Genomic DNA, 16,875 nt, shown 5'->3' with positions numbered 1-16,875 from the left:
CTGCCATTTCGTTGCCAAGTCACCCAGTTTTGAGAGATCCCTTTGTAGCTCTTTGCAGTCTGTCTGGGACTTAACTATCTTGAGTAGTTTTGTATCATCTGCAAATTTTGCCACCTCATGGCTTACCCCTTTCCCAGATCATTTATTAATATGTTGAATAGGACTTGTCCCAGTTCCTCAGATTTGTCACCTAAAAAGAATGGCTCAGGTTTGGGAATCTCCCTCACATCATCATCCATGAAGACCGATACAAAGAGTTCATTTAGTTTCTCTGCAATGGCCTTATCGTACTTGATGTCTCCTTTAGCATCTCAATCATCCAGTGGCCGCACTGTGTTTATCCATTTTTTAAAAAATATATCTTAACACTTTATGTAAAGTTTTCTCTTGCCAGCCTAGAGCTATAAAAATAGTTTATAAAAAAACTCAACTGGGAAAACATAACAACTTGTTATGGGTTGCCAATCTTAGAGTTCCATCAGCTATACCTCAGTTACAGATGCATGTTTCCACATTTAGTTCTCTTTCTTTTAAATACAGTGCCATTGGACAACTACCAATCAAAGGAGTGTACTGCCTACCAAATAACAGCCTAAGATGCTGGCTGGTTCCTGAACTGAGAAACCCATTCACAATACTGAATACCACTTAAGGTGTCTTGACTTTTCTTCATCCCCTCACCAAGTGGACAATTGACAGACTCACTAGTGGAAGTATTGAGCATTATGATATTACCTATATCATAGGTAGATGGGTATATAGGGCCTGATTTTGTTGATAGGCTTTTCCATCATTCATCCCTGTAACAGCATCTCACAAACATTATTGATTTTGTCCTCATAACACACTTGTCCAATTAAGTAAAGACTGTTATCCCCGTTTTACAAATGGCAAACTGACACAAAGAGAGATTAAGTTTCACAGGAAATCTGAGACAGTGCTGAGGAGTGAAACCAGATCTTCTGAGTCCCACTTCAGTGCTTTAACCACAAGATTTTTAGCCCATGTTTGGAGTGCAATAGAAGCAAGGGTACTAGGAGCCATCCCCTTGGCAAATAACTCTTATTCCATATAGGAACTAGCTGCAATTGCAGTTCTGTGCTTCCTGCTAGCATCTTCTACAGTACAGTGATTCTTTCAGAGGACAGCTCACTTACTTACCAGATCAGTAGTCAGGGGTCACTAGTGTGGTTAGAAGTTTGACTGCATGCGTGTTCTCCCTGTTTGCTGTCCCAACTTTGTGCAGACAGCTGGCACAGCAGACCTTGAGGAAACCGACCAATAACCCATCCCAGTGCTTCACCACCCTCCTAGTAAAATAGTTTTCCCTAATACCCAACCTAGACCTCCCCCACTGCAACTTGAGACCATTGCTCCTTGTTCTGTCATCTGCCACCACTGAGAACAGCCTAGCTCCATCCTAGGGAGGTGGGTTACCTAGGGAGGTGGTGGAATCTCCATCCTTAGAGTTTTTTAAGGCCCGGCTTGACAAAGCCCTGGCTGGGATGATTTAGTTGGTGTTGGTGCTGCTTTGAGCAGGGGGTTGGACTAGATGACCTCCTGAGGTCTCTTCCAACCCTAAATGTCTATGATTCTATGGAACCCACCTTCAGGTAGTTCAAGGCTGCTATCAAATCCCCCCTCACTCTTCTCTTCTGCAGACTAAATAAAGCTCAGTTCCCTCAGCCTTTCCTCATAAATCATGTGCACCAGCCCCCATATCATATTCGTTGCCATCTGCTGGACTCTCTCCAATTTGTCCACATCCTTTCTGTAGTGGGGGCGAGGGGGGGGGGCAAAACTGGACGCAATACTCCAGATATGGCCTCACCAGTGCCAAATAATCACTTCCCTCAATCTGCTGGAAATGCTTCTACTAATGCAGCCCAATATGTCGTTAGCCTTCTTGGCAACAAGGGTACACTGTTGACTCATATCCAGCTTCTCGTCCACTGTAATCCCCAGGTCCTAGGTAGATTCTCTTCTCTCCACCTTATAGAGACAGAATGACTTAGGCTTTGCATAGACATAAGGGTCTATCAGCATGGCTTAATTTACAGGACCATGGCAAAACTTTCATTTACTTCAGTGGGGCCCGGATTTCACCCTAAGGTTCACAAAATTATAGTATTCCATAAAAGCTGGAGTTTGTAATGAAACTATGTAACATATGCAACATAAAAATGAAGCTAATTAAACTATTTTGAAATATAATGAAGTCTTTTGAATATAAATTTCAGGCAGAGCTGTAGACTGGCTTATTCACTACAGTGGTCATTATTTTATATCTTCTGTATTGATTATTTATACCAATTGATTATTAATGACTTCCATTTTTTAATTTATGAATGGTATATCCCTTACAGGCTTTTTGGGCATGATATTGCTGCCATTCTGAATTAAGAAATCACTACAAGAGTGATATTTTAAAATACACCTAGAAAACTAAACTTCTGTTAAAATGAAGCAGTATAAATACAATTAATCTGTTTCATTGACTGGTTTTTAAAACATGCCCTGCTGTAATACAGTCGGCAAAAGTAAAAGTTCAAAAATTTGAAACAAATAATAGTTTGAAACAAATAATAATAGGAATTTCATAGTCAATAGAGATAATCCATATTAAGGCTGTTATATAAACATTTATGGTTCCTTTCTGAATCATAGATAAGGCCACATTTTAATCATGGGTATTTTTAGTAAAAGTCACAGACAGGTCCCAGGCTGTAAACAAAAATTCATGGCCTGCGACCTGTCCCTGACTATAGTAAAAATACTCATGACTAAAACTTGGGGGAGGGGCTGCTTGGGGTGGCAGCTGGGGGTGGTGGTGGTGTTGTGGGTGGCAGCGTGTGGCCTGGGACCCCTGCTGGTGCTGGGGGGGAGGGGCAGGCAGCGGTGCATGGCCCAGGATCCCCGCTGGTGCTGGGGAGACGGGGGTGGTGGTGCACAGCCTAGGACTCCTGCTGGTGCTGGGGAGAGAGCGGGCATTGGCGGGGCCAACAGGCTCCCTACCTTTCTTTGCACCTCCCCCACCACATCAGCAGCAGACTCAGAGGAAGCAGGGGGATGGGGCACGAGCTGGGGTGAGGCGGGCTCTGGGGGGCGCTTACCTGGAGGACTCCCTGGAAGCGGTAACATCCCCCTTGCTCAGCTCCGTCCTAGGCAGAGATGTGGCCCAGCCACTCTGCATGCTGCCTCTGCCTGCAGGCACCGTCCCCAAAGCTCCAACTGGCCGCAGTTCCCAGCCAATGGAAGCTGCGAAGCCAGTGATCTGGGCAGAGGCAGCACACAGAGCTGCCTGGCCATGCTTCCGCCTAGCAGCTGAGTGAGGGGGATGTCGCTGCTTCCGGAGAGCCCCCCAGGTAAGCTCAGAGCCCTCCTAACCCCATCCCATGTCCCAACCCCCTGCCTCCTCTCACACCCAAACTCTGCTGATGCGGGCGCAGTGACCCGAGACTGCCCCAGCAGAGGCCAGTGCGCCTGACACAGGGGCTGCTTGGGTTGCCTCAGTGCCAGGTGCACTGGCCACTGCAGAAATCACGGAGGTCACAGCAAGTCACGGAATCTATGACTTCCGTGACAAACTCGCAGCCTTAATCAAAGATAGTGTAATTGTAGAATATCAGAACTACAAGAAATCATTATAAAAGAAATCATTTTTCCAAAAGTAAGCACAGAGTAGGTGACAGAGTTCAAATAAAATATTAGACATTTATGCATATGGTGACTTCAGCTGAAATAAAATCATTATGGAAGTTTGTTTTATTTGCTAGATTATATTTGTTTGGAAAATTATCTATCCATCCATCTATCCAACCATCTACACCAAAAACACACAAAGACCTATTTATGTATTTGCTAGAGTGTTTGGGATTGAGAATACTATGCAATACAGAGAAATTCAAAGAGAAAGAGAGTGAGACAGAGAATAAAAAATAATTATTTCAGATCAGTGAAATAAAAAATGAAGTTGAGAAAAGGCACCATTGCCTGAGGGATATTTATATCTCTTTAAATAACACATGCATTTAAGCACTTTAGGAAGTCCAGTTGTTTAGTGGGCTAAAATAATAGATTTACAGTCAGATTATGACCTTTCCAGCTTTCACGTCCTCTGTTTGTCTTGCTTGTGTTCTGTTAAACAAGGAAAGTGTTGTGACCCATAATTGCAGGCAGATTCACAGCAGGTTTTGAGGAGCTTTTTTTGCCATGGTGTCCGAGCCGTCTCCATCTGCTGCTGTCTTGTGTGCTTCCCACAGGGGGACCTGGCTAATTTTTCAGTCAATTAGCAGAAGGGCTGCTTTTGTTCTTCAAGTGCACCCCTATGGGCTCCACTTACACCCTGGATGCAGCATTCAGATGTTGGGATTTTGAAAAAGCATATCATGTTATTTTTTTCTCCTGACCTCTCTGACATTGTTGGGCAAATGCTGTCTCATGTAATCATAGACACTTGCATTAAAACTGTGCAGAATATTTTTATTGTTTTAATAAGAAAATAACAGTACTTAGAATTGACATGCACTGATGTGTTTTCTTGATTTGTTTTTTTCATGTATTGAAGCCCAATCTTAATTTTAATTTTCTTTTCCAGGAAAGGAAATAATCCATTCATTGACATACATATTAATGTTTCTAAATTAAACAAACTATTAAAATACCTAAGAAATAATACGATATATGTCAACTAATTTAGTTATACATTATTTTTTGCTATTTGCTGTATGTCAATATACATTTGAATATAAGCATAGGTTATAAACAGCATCTATAGTTTCAGTATAGATATGTACAAAATGAAACACAAATAGCATTAAACAGCAAGTAAAATTAATCATCTCTCTGTGTGTGAATTCACAGATGTACATATGTATCTATATCTATATCTATATTTGTATCAGTTGTGTATACATAATAGATTGATACATGAAAACATTATATAGTGGTTGAATAATAACCAGATAATCAGTCTCCTTGTGTATTCTTTGTGGTGCTTTTAATGCATTTCTATGAATTTTAATCAGGGTTTTAATCAGGGTTTGGCTAATATGTGCTCTCTTCAACATGGAAAATGCTGTTATTTTAGAGTTCTAGAATAAATCCAGTAGTTCCACTGTAAAAATACAATGGAACGAGCTCAAATGTTTAGTCCTGGTGTGTTTTAAGCCCCCAAATGTATACATTTATTTGGAATGCTAATCTCTAAGTATAAGTGTCTTTGGGAAATTTTTGAACATTAGAGTATATGTGAAATTCACTAAGTGCTACAGACACCATAGTTTACCTTGAGAGCATATTTTTAAGTTTTGTGTAATATGCAATATATGGAATGTAATATATTTAATGCATATATACATATATATTTAATGTAATATATTTATCTGTGTCTTCTATCTCTGATGGATCAGTGAGGGTATTTTTATTCCACTTATTTCCACAATCATTCCGCTGCTTTTACTGTAGAATATCAAGTGAGTTTGACTTCTTGTAATCTTTCATCTGCCCAGCCTTTTGGCTACATATTTCTATAGTTAATAAATATACTTTTTCTCAGTGTTAAGCAATAAAATATTCACTGGGTCTGAGCTGGGGTTAACAGATTTCTGAAAATTTTATTGCGTGACAGCCTGTCCTGCATAATCCCCTCAGCTGTCTCATGTTCTGGGGCAGAAATGATCTTATGTGTCACTCTAATAGTCTAGAATTACACTTGTATCACTGTCACCAGCATATGGGGCTGTGTATACCCCTAGGCCCAGCTCCCTCTCTTTCACAGCATTTAAAATGATAACATTTGGCAAAGCCAGTTTTGACAGAAAGTGAACTCTCCTTTCCACATTTGTGACAAAGCTGGCCACCAGAGGCCTGACACAGACCAGCCAATCATCATACTCTTTACTGGATAATGATAGTGGGTTTCACTCATCTGAATAACTGCCTCTGTGGAATGGGAGACTTTAGTCTTCACTTAATTATACAGTCTTCATCTTAAGTGTTTTATTCATATAAGGGCTTCAGCTGTGCAGGCTTTATCGTAGTTTTCTTTTTTTCCCCTCTGACAAAACATATTGATTGTTGGACAGCCAATGGGGGAAGGAGGATTTATGGAAAATAATGGACAGGGAAGCAAAACAGCTTTTATACACTGAAAAGAAAATAATGTAAAGAACTATACTACATTCCATCATCATCAATGAGCTCTGAATTCATTACACTGCTAAAGCCTATTATATGGATTTGGGGGAAGGACAAAAGCAATGAAATGAGGAGTCCAAATAAAAAACAAAACAAAACCATAGAAAGTTGGGCACAACATCTATAAAATAATCCTGAGCCAATGAATTGGAGGCAGGCAATATTAGATCAATATTTAGTTATTTTAGCTGTGTCTAATACTTTATCATTTGAATTGTCATCTAATGAACTTTCTCAGAGATAATGTAAACTTGTAGAAGTAAGATTAATTATGTTAATGATGGGTAGATAGAATAGATGATAGAATAAGACAAGGGTTGGGAAAATCTATGGTTTGAGTGTGATGTTGGCTCAAAAGTTCTTTTAAAAATTCTTTTCAGACCTGGGTGACATCTTTTGTGCCTTAAAGAACAAAAGGTTTCTTTTGCTAGCTATGAATTTGTATCAAACACATATGGCAGCAATTGTATGATACAGTGTCTTCTGGGGAAGATTTAGGAAAGAAGGTACAACTGCTCATAACCTGTACATAGAAAAATATTTTTATGGTTCGTTTTTCTCAAATTCACCATATTTGATTGGGCTTAGAATATCTGAGAGTAGTTCTTCTGGACCTAATAACAATTCCTTATTATGTTATGCAATAATTTTGTTTAGTACCAAAGTGATTATCCAGGCCCATAGTTTGAATGATATTGGAAGAGAAGTATAAACAGTGTTAGAACTACTTCAAATTGGGTGAAGTCATAGTCACTTGAGTCATAATCTAGTGTTTAATGGAGAATGGTGTCTGTGAAGCTGATGAATGAGGGGCAGTTGTAAAGAAGGAGTGTTCTATTTAAAAGGAAGTGAACAGCACATGTATAACATAAATGCAGAAGTGAATGCTATATAACAGCACACCTTATGAGTAACTACTACATATGAGAGACAACTATGAATATGGCTGATCATAGAAATCTAGATTTACCAGTAGATTAAATATTGGAGAAATGTCTGATGATCAATGGAATTAGTTAATTGATTTTCTGCATGAACATATTGACCTATTTTCCATGGATGAAGATGACTAGTGTTTGACTTCAATATTTCACCTTTAGCTATTTTGCTTCTGTTAGACAAGAGATACACAAGCTCTTTTAATTATATCAGGAGATAAAAGCATTACAGAAAGCAATACCAGACAACTATATCATAAGATAAGGTTATAGCTCTTGGGTATCATCAATACTTTTGGAATTGAAAAAAAAAAAGAAAAAATCCATATGTGTTTTAGTAGAAGGGTGAAGAAAAAATCTATTGAGATTTCAATAATATTGACTAATAAGGTTTGAGTTTCTTTGTGTGCTATTAAACCTGCTACATGGTTTTAAACATTAGGTGTAGGATAAGATTATTGGCAAGCCAATGATGACAAAAGGGATAGAGAAAAAGAGTCATTTCTACTTTCGTGATTCCATTTGAATTCAGCTCTGAGTGCCATTTGAAATGGCCTGGATAGCTTCCAGAAAATGTCAGAAAGGCGTTTGGAGATCAGAATTATTAAATACTATCATTGAAGCTTGACTGCGTCATGGTGTTTTCACAAAAATAGCCAGCTTCAGCATTTAAACTTAGCTTGTGTCTACACGGCCCCACAGTTCATACTATGGGGATGTGAATATCAGTGTACACCAAAGTGTTGCACTGTAACACCCCTGTGTAGATGCTGTGGGTGAAAACTAAAAGGTTCCTAGTTCGTATTAATATAATTCTCTTCAAACAGGACTACATTAATGCAAACTAGGAACCTTTTGGTTCATGTCCACAGCATCCACACAGAGGTGTTACTGTGCAGCACAAATTAAAACATTCAAGCTGAAGCTAGCACTTTTCTTGATATATACTAGCTTACACTGGTGTTAGTGTTTTACCCATGCTTTGCACTCATACAAGGTACAATTCAGTGGAAATTAGGCCACTGTTTGCTACCTCTCTGTTTATTGTTGTGTAGTTCCAACAGCAAAGAAGGAAAGTAAATAAGGTAAAAAGTCAAGAAACCTTGGAAATAAAGATGAAGGCTGCAAACGCTACAGAGAATTGAAGAGATAAATATTGAAGACTTTGTACCTGATCCTGAGGAAAGATGACTACCTGTAACTCCCACTGAAGTCATGAGGAGTTATAGGTGCTTAGCTAATCTCAGTATCCTGGGATCTATGTCCGGCATATGCTAAGAAAAAAAATTCATATTACAGTCCTCAGCAATAAAAAGTCAATATTTATCAACTGGTTCTGCACACTGGTCTCTGAGGTAATAAGTTATTTCCTCTCCTTGGTATAGGAGGAAATTATGATATCTCTGGAAGTTGGCAAATGTTGACTTTTTAATGGTGATTGCCGTATGTGAAGATGAAAAAAAAATTGATTAGTTGTATTGGTTCCAAAGTTAGATAGAATTAATAGGGTAATATCCTATACTAAAGAAGTTCGGACCCTTACTGAGAACAGAAATGACTCCAAGCACAGCTTTTCTAAATCAATTGTAGTGATTCACTCACATGGCTATGGAAGTTTCTGATTTCAAACTCCCTGTGCCAGTGGGGGAAATGGCACTAGCAGAAGCATGTACACTTTAGGGTGCGCAGCAACAGGGGAGTTACTTCAAACATCAGGTGGGGCTCAAATATTCAAATCTGAGTTGAACTTTTGTATCCATATTTTTCAGGTGGATTCAAAATTAGGCAAAACAAGTTTGGATTATGGGGACTGATATTTTAACCCAAGAAATATTTTAATATTTTAATGAACTTGGCAAGTTTGTGTAGAGAAAGCACTTCTGTGGGAGAAGCTGGGTAGCCATCTACTCCATCCCCTTCCAAAGTCTTCAAAGACAGATGACTTACTTTATCTCTCTATCCCACTTTTTTGTAGGTGGGAAGATGGATATGTTCCTCTCTAAATTCTCTTTCCAGTAAATACCTTGGCATAAATGAGTGGCTTCCCTCCACCTGTCCATTCAGTTGCTGCAGAACCAGGTAAGTTTTCTCCATTTCTGCTACTCCTGCTTCTGTCGGTAGCCTTTACCTAACTAGGGAACTGACAGATGCTTTGGAGTGCAGTGCACTAATAGGATTCTGGGGTTCATAGATATTTCACTCTACTTTTGAGTTCATATGAACCCAGAGTTCAAGGAAGCCAGAGATTTGTAAAATGTCCAAATGGAATCCATCAGTAAATTCACCCAAACCCATGCAAACTGAAACTAGTTGGTTTGAAACAGCTTTAGTAATTACTGAGAAATTTAGTAAAGAATTGTCTCATCCTATATTTGTGATTTACCACAACACTGTACTCCACTTTCACACCCTCCCATAGACAAATTAAGAGCTCCCAGACAATGATGGATGGCAAGATTGCCACACTCTGACTTTAAAGAAGTTAAAATAAAGTACCAGCTGGAAATAAATAATGGAAATGTGAATGGGCTGTTTCAGGACACATATAAATGTAAACATCCCATAACAGTGACAGAGGAACTGAAAAGAAAAGTTTTAAAATATCAGATTCCAAATCCTGAGAAATAAATTAATTTATTCTTATACCACAGATTGGTGTGTATCACTGAGAAATATTTTGGAACTTGTAAAGGAAGTTGGAATGAATCAGTAATTGAAACCTTTAAAGCACCAAATTTATTTCCCAATGAAGAAGTTTATGGGCAAGATTCCAATTGCAGTAATTCCTTTGAAGAAAATGGCCTTGATCATGCCCTCTGATACAAAGGATACAAACTACACCTCCTTGTGCCAGTGAAAGAAGCTATATCCCAGGGAGGATCCAAAGAAGGGCACTCCACTCTCTGATGAAGAACTCCAGGAAAGCATAGCTATAATTTGTAGCCAGCACTTGATAGGAATCCTGCCAATAGAAGATAGATTCATCGATGACAAGGCCAGAAGGGACTACTGTGATCAGCTGGCCTGACCTCCTGTATAATACTGACTACAGAACTTCCCCATAAATAATTCCTTTTGAACAAGAGTATATATTAAAAAAATCCAATCTTGAGTTAAAAATTACCCATGATGGAGAATGCACCACAAGTCATGTTAAATTGTTCCAACAGTTAAAAGTTTTCACCTTATTTCCAGTATAAATTTGTCTAGCGTCAACTTCAAGCCACTGGATCTTGTTATACCTTTGTCTGCTAGGCTGAAGAGCTATTATCAAATATCGTGTAGATATCTATAGATTGTGATCAAGTCACCTTTTGACCTTCCCTCTTTGTTAAATAAATAAGGTGGGTGGGTTTATACTTGGGTGGGTTTATACTTGGGTGGCTAGCGCAAGCCGTCCCCTGTGCTGCTGCAGTCACACTGCTACTTTTAGCACTCTAGCTTGAGCAAAGCTAACACACATCTGAGTACCCATGCTGGGAAGCATGCTTCCCGCTGTAGTGTAGCCATATCCATAAGGCATGTTTTCCAATTTTATAATAATTTTTGTGTCTCTTTTCTGAACCCCCTCCAACGTATGAAGGTACCTTTTCAATTGTGGACACCAGAACTACACACAATACTCCAGTGCCAAAACCCGAAGTAATATAACATCTGTACTCCATTTCAGATTCTTACTTGCACATCAATGCATTAGCCTTTTTGGCCACAGTGTTGCACTGGAAGCTCATATTCAGCTGATTATCCACCCTGATCCCCAAATCTTTTTCAGAATAACTGATTTCCAGGATAGAGTTCCCCCATCTTGTATATCCTACTCCTTTGTTCCTAGATATATGTGTTTGCATTTGGCCATATTAAAATGCATGCTGTTTGCTTGCATACAGCTTTCCATTACTGACCTATCCTGTTCACTATTTACCACTGCCCCAATCTTTGTTCAATCTATCAGTTAGCCTATTTTAAATCCATTTAATCTGTGACATGTTAATTTTATATCTAGTTTTTAAATCAAAATGTAATGCAGTACCAAGTCAAATGTCTTACAGAAGTCTAACTACATTACATCAGTAATAGTACCTTTATTAATCAAACTTGTAATCTCATCAAAAAAAGATTTCTAGTTAGTTTGACAGGATCTATTTTCCTTAAACCCATGTTGACTGGAATTAATTACATAACCCTCCTTTAATTCTTTATTAATGGAGTCGCATATCAGCCACTCCATTATCTTGTTCAGGATGGGTCTCAGACTGACAGGGCTAAATATTGGCACAGTAGCTTTTTTCCAGACTTATGGAACTTCCTGAATGTTCCACGACTTAGAAAATCAACACTGATGGTTGAGTGAGCCCCTCCGCCAGGTCTTTTAAAACTCTTAGATATAAGTTATCCAGACCTGCTAATTAAAAAAAAAAATCTAATGTTATTTGTTGCTGTTTAACACCCTCCTGAGATACTAGTGGAACGGAAAGAATTTCATCACCATTATCATGGCATCAGCACACCATTTGGCTTTTCCCCACATATTGAACAGAAATATTTATCTTCTCCCTTTTCCCTTTTCTGCATTATTATTACTAATTTTATCATTTCCATCTAGTAATAGACCAATATAATTGTTAGGGTACTTTTGTTTTTAATTATTTAAAAGCTCCTTCTTATTGTCCATAACTCTGCTAGTCATAGATTTCTTCTTGTATCCCTTTGCTTCTCTTATCAATTTTCTACAGTTCCTAGCTTCTGATTTATATTCATTACTATTGACTTCCACTTTTAGCCTTTTCAACTGCAGACACCAGAATTGGATACACTACTCCAGTGCTAAAAACAGAGGTAATATAACCTCTCTACTCCTATTTAAGATTCCCTCTTATACATCAAAGCATTAGCCTTTGGGGTTTTATTATTTTATAGCTCACTCCATTCCTCCTGTAAGTCAGGTCCTCCTGTAAGCCTCCTGTAAGCCAGGTCAGTTTTTTATGGGATTCTTCCTTGATTGTAGAATTTTGGCGTTGGGGGATTTTAGTAAAGTGTTCTTAAACAATTCTCACTTATCATTCACAACTTATTTTGCTTAGACTTGTTTTTAACTTTGTGAAACTGGCCCTTTTAAAGCACCAGGTATATATCTATTACTGGTTTGGACTTTTTTTCTGTTTGCACATTACAAATGTGATCAGCTAACTCAGTGGTGAAGTACTTAATTAGTACATCCTCCAGCTGGTCCAACCTTACCCTTTTCTCAGCCATCTCCTTTCATTTTGGAGCTGTAGTGCCTGGCTGTAGGCTCCACTGGAGTTTTGTGCGTTTTGTACTACTGCAGTCTTTTGAGTGGACTTTTGGCTCTTTGCCCTAGGATTTCTTTACAGAAGGCAGTATGACTTTGGGTTATGTCCATGGAGTTACTCTGGATTTTCAAGCAGTGTGTGAACAGTAAGTAAATTTAGCCTTTACTGCTAACATCATAATCTCTCATGTGTGCCATGTTACAAATACAGGGTCAAATTCTTCATTTAGAAGTCTAGTGGAGGGCTGTGTATTAATGTCACAATTCAAACCCTCAATTAGAAAATGATCTATTAGAAAAGTTCTGTAATCAGTATTATATAGGAGGTCAGGTGAGCTGATCACAGTAGTCCCTTCTGGACTCGTCATCGATGAATCTATCTTCTATTGGCAGGATTCCTATCAAGTGCTGGCTACAAATTATAGCTATGCTTTCCTGGAGTTCTTCATCAGAGAATGGAGTGCCCTTCTTTGGATCCTCCCTGGGATACAGCTTCTTTCACTGGCACAAGGAGGTGTTGTTTGTGTCCTTTGTATCAGAGGGCATGATCAAGGCCATTTTCTTCAAAGGAATTACTGCAATCGGAATCTTGCCCATAAACTTCTTCATTGGGAAATAAATTTGGTGCTTTAAAGGTTTCAACTACTGATTCATTCCAACTTCCTTTACAAGTTCCAAAGTATTTCTCAGTGATACACACCAATCTGTGGTATAAGAATAAATTAATTTATTTCTCAGGATTTGGAATCTGATATTTTAAAACTTTTCTTTTCAGTTCCTCTGTCACTGTTATGGGCTGTTTACATTTACAAGTGTCCTGAAACAGCCCATTCACATTTCCATTATTTATTTCCAGCTGGTACTTTATTTTAACTTCTTTAAAGTCAGAGCGTGGCAATCTTGTGGCAATATCTATGCATTGGAACCCTCATATTCGAGAGGATTCAGAGAAGAGCCAGGAGATGATTAAAGGATTAGAAAACATGCCTTATAGTGATAGACTCAAGGAGCTCAATATATTTAGCTTAACAAAGAAAAGGTTAAGGGGTGACTTGATTACAGTCTATAAGTATCTACTTGGGGAACAAATATTTAATATTCAATATATCAAGGAAAGGTAAAACACAATCCAGCGGCTAGATGTTGAAGCTAGACAGATTCACAGTGGAAATAAAGAGTAAATTTTTAACTATTAGAACCATTTACCAAGGCGCATAGTGGATTCTCCATCACTGACAATTTTCAAATTAAAATTGGATGTTTTTCTAAAAGTCATGTTCTACAAATTATTTTGGGGAAGTTCTATGGAAGTTCTATGTTACACAGGAGGTCAGACTATCTGATCAGAATGATCCCTTCTGGCCTTGGAATCTAGGAATAAGTTTGTCCAGTACTGATGTTGCTAAAGGTACACGTGATAACCATTGAAGGAAATGTGAAACACTCAGTGTCATGGAAATACGTGACATCTTTTCAAGTTCTTTTAAGTTTTTTTACAATAAAAACACAGGAGGCCAAATTCATTGTTTGTTTAACTGCATCGAAGCCAACAAAATTACACTCGGGTTGAATTTGACCCAGAAGAACAGAGAGAAAGAGTGAAAGAAAAGGAGAGACAGAGCATGTAGGTCAAAGGCTAAATCTTTCCATTTTTGGAAATACAAATAAATAGTCAGGTGATGTCTTTATAATTTAGCCTCATAGATGTGCAAACCTTTTGAAAGCCATTGTGTGGAGCTTGTAGGGGCACACAGCAAACAAACAAATGCTCCAAGTATTTTTTTTTTTTTAAGTTTCACTGGAATCTGACCTTGAACAAGAGCTGATTGACTATTTTGGAGTCCAGCTGGATAACTCCAACTCACTTACACAATCCCAGTTCAATTTTTTTATCCACAGCCTGCATCACTCTTACAAAGTATGGCTTTTACGACCACATTGCCTTGGCAAAACTTAACAAAACTCTCAGAGAATCTTCCATTGATGCTACCAGCTCAGAGTCATTACAGTGAAAATACTATCTCTGGCTTGCTGGGCTTACTCATTTTTGATGTGATTTATTGAAAACGTGTAGCAATAATTTAATTATTTTAAGAATTATAGTTGTGGATTTGAAATATGAATTATATATACCAGAATATGTGGTTTATTTTCTATTGTTATAAATGTAAATGATCTTTAGCTTGTTTTAATAATTGCAGGTTTACTACCTTATATACGAGAGGCTGTGATTGCTTCCTCTCTTCTTTGATTTTGGACAAAAAGTGTGCATCTGTTGTTAATTCATTTGAATAGCTCAATGCATGTATATCCTGATGAAACACTGCCGTAGATACAAGGTAGGCTGCTACACTAATATGTTTGCTAAACTGATCAATAATAAGATTGATCAGTCTTTTACTTGGCCAAGTTAATCATGCTATTGATCAGCTTAGCAAACATATTGCTTTTCTTGTGTAGCATTGCTATACAGAGTATCCTCCCTCCCCTCCCCTCCCCCCTACACTCCATGCTCTGGACATGTGGAGGTTTCAAGGAGTGAAATATAACAACATTTTCTACAGTAAGTGCTCCTATTATTTCAGGGTCATCTTTCATAGATAACAAATACTATTCATGACTGAAGTATTTATATTCCTTAACCCTTTCTGACAAGTTTGTCGGCAGTAGTTAAATCATGGTAATTTTCAGAACCTTTCTCTACAAAGTTCACATGATACTCAATTCAGGCTCTGGCTTTAATAAGGTCCTCTTTCTGACACTGGATACATGAGATTCCCCCAACATATGAATGTGTCCTATAAAAGAGTCTGTTACTTTAGAGGTTTTACTGTTTTTCAAGGAAAATGATCTAATTGCAGAGAATATGTCAATACAACAAGAAGATACAGATCTTGGGGTGTATTATGAGCATTGAGTTTGGAATGTAATTTTGGAGTAACAATCCCAATAATACCAAATTAGCATTAATGGGATTTTATGGTTAAATTCTCATACACAGTGTTAGAAATATACCCTTTTTCTTTTCAGCTGCGGAGAGGGGCTCATGAGATTTACGCAGTGCCTCTTATATGGTTCATTTACTTTCCTATCTTGTACTGGACCCTGCAAGTTTCTGGTAAACTGTCAAGTCAGGCTACATTTAACACAGATCTAGATGTGGATTTTCAAACATTTTTTACAGTGTAGACCACATTTTAATTTAGATATTACCTCCTGGACAATTCCCTTACCACTGCTGGTAACACAAGATCCTTATGACAACTTCAGTGAGTGCTTACATGGACAAGTAATATTAGGAAACTATGCAATGTAGTTTTTTGCTGTTTTTCAATATATATCTTAATGTAATTAGCAACTGGAAAGAAGGAGGAGCACCAGCACTACATGACCAGTCATGGCTCTGCTAGCCACTTGCAAGTGCTTCGCAAACCAGAGGCAGTCTATGGAGGACAGTTTGTGAATTGCTGATTCACATATATGATCTCATTATTGGCATACCTTCAGTGACAGTGGCATACATATTTTTTAAAAGTCTTATGGGCTGATCTTCAGCTCATGTACATTCTTACCATTACTTTGGGATCTGGTCATCAGTGTTTCTCTTAGTGGTTTATAAGCTATATTATGCTATATTTTTACCCTTAGGACACTGGCAAATACAAAAATATAAGTATAAATATTACACTTTCAAGACTAGTCATCTTCCTAAGGACTTTTGGTAGGAGGGAAAGGTATTTGCAGAGGATAATTATCATGCTACTAGTGTTTGAGTTACCCTGAGGAAGAGATGATTTAATGTTAGCATGGAAGTGACATGGCTACACTTGCAGATGTAGAGCGCTGGGAATTAAACCAGCCTTCGTAGAGCGCAGTAGGGAAAGCGCTGCAGTCTGTCCACACTGACAGCTGCAAGCGCACTGGCATGTCCACATTTGCAGCATTTGCAGCGGCATTGGGAACGGTGCATTGTGGGCAGCTATTCCACAGAGCACTTCTTCCCATTCTGGTGCTGTGGCTTGTGGGAAGGGTGCGGAGGGTGTGGGGCATTCTGGGTCCTGTCCCAGCACTCTCTGATGCATCAGTTTGCATCCCAGCAATCCCTCTGCTTCCATCCACAATTGGCGCTATCTTTCAACATTTTTTGTACTGCACGCTCTGTCTTCCCTTTCGGTCTGCGGGAATGGAGCCTGAACTGCTGAGGAGGATACTGACCAGTCTCGCCAGCACGTCACGTTTAGCAGTCGAGCCACTCCTTAAGATCCAAAGTGACACTGAGGACTTCAACGAGGATACTGCTACTATGTCTAATGCATACAACAAGAAATTGCTTGTCTCATTCACGGGCATGCTCTCCACCTTGGAACGGCGCTTTTTGGGCTCGGGAAACAAGCACTGAGTAGTGGGATCACATCGTCATGCAAGTCCGGGATGATGAGTAGTGGTTGC

The sequence above is a fragment of the Caretta caretta genome, chromosome 2 (genome assembly GCF_965140235.1).
Source record: "Caretta caretta isolate rCarCar2 chromosome 2, rCarCar1.hap1, whole genome shotgun sequence".
In the NCBI taxonomy this organism is placed as follows: domain Eukaryota; kingdom Metazoa; phylum Chordata; order Testudines; family Cheloniidae; genus Caretta; species Caretta caretta.
This window is presented reverse-complemented; position numbering follows the sequence as displayed.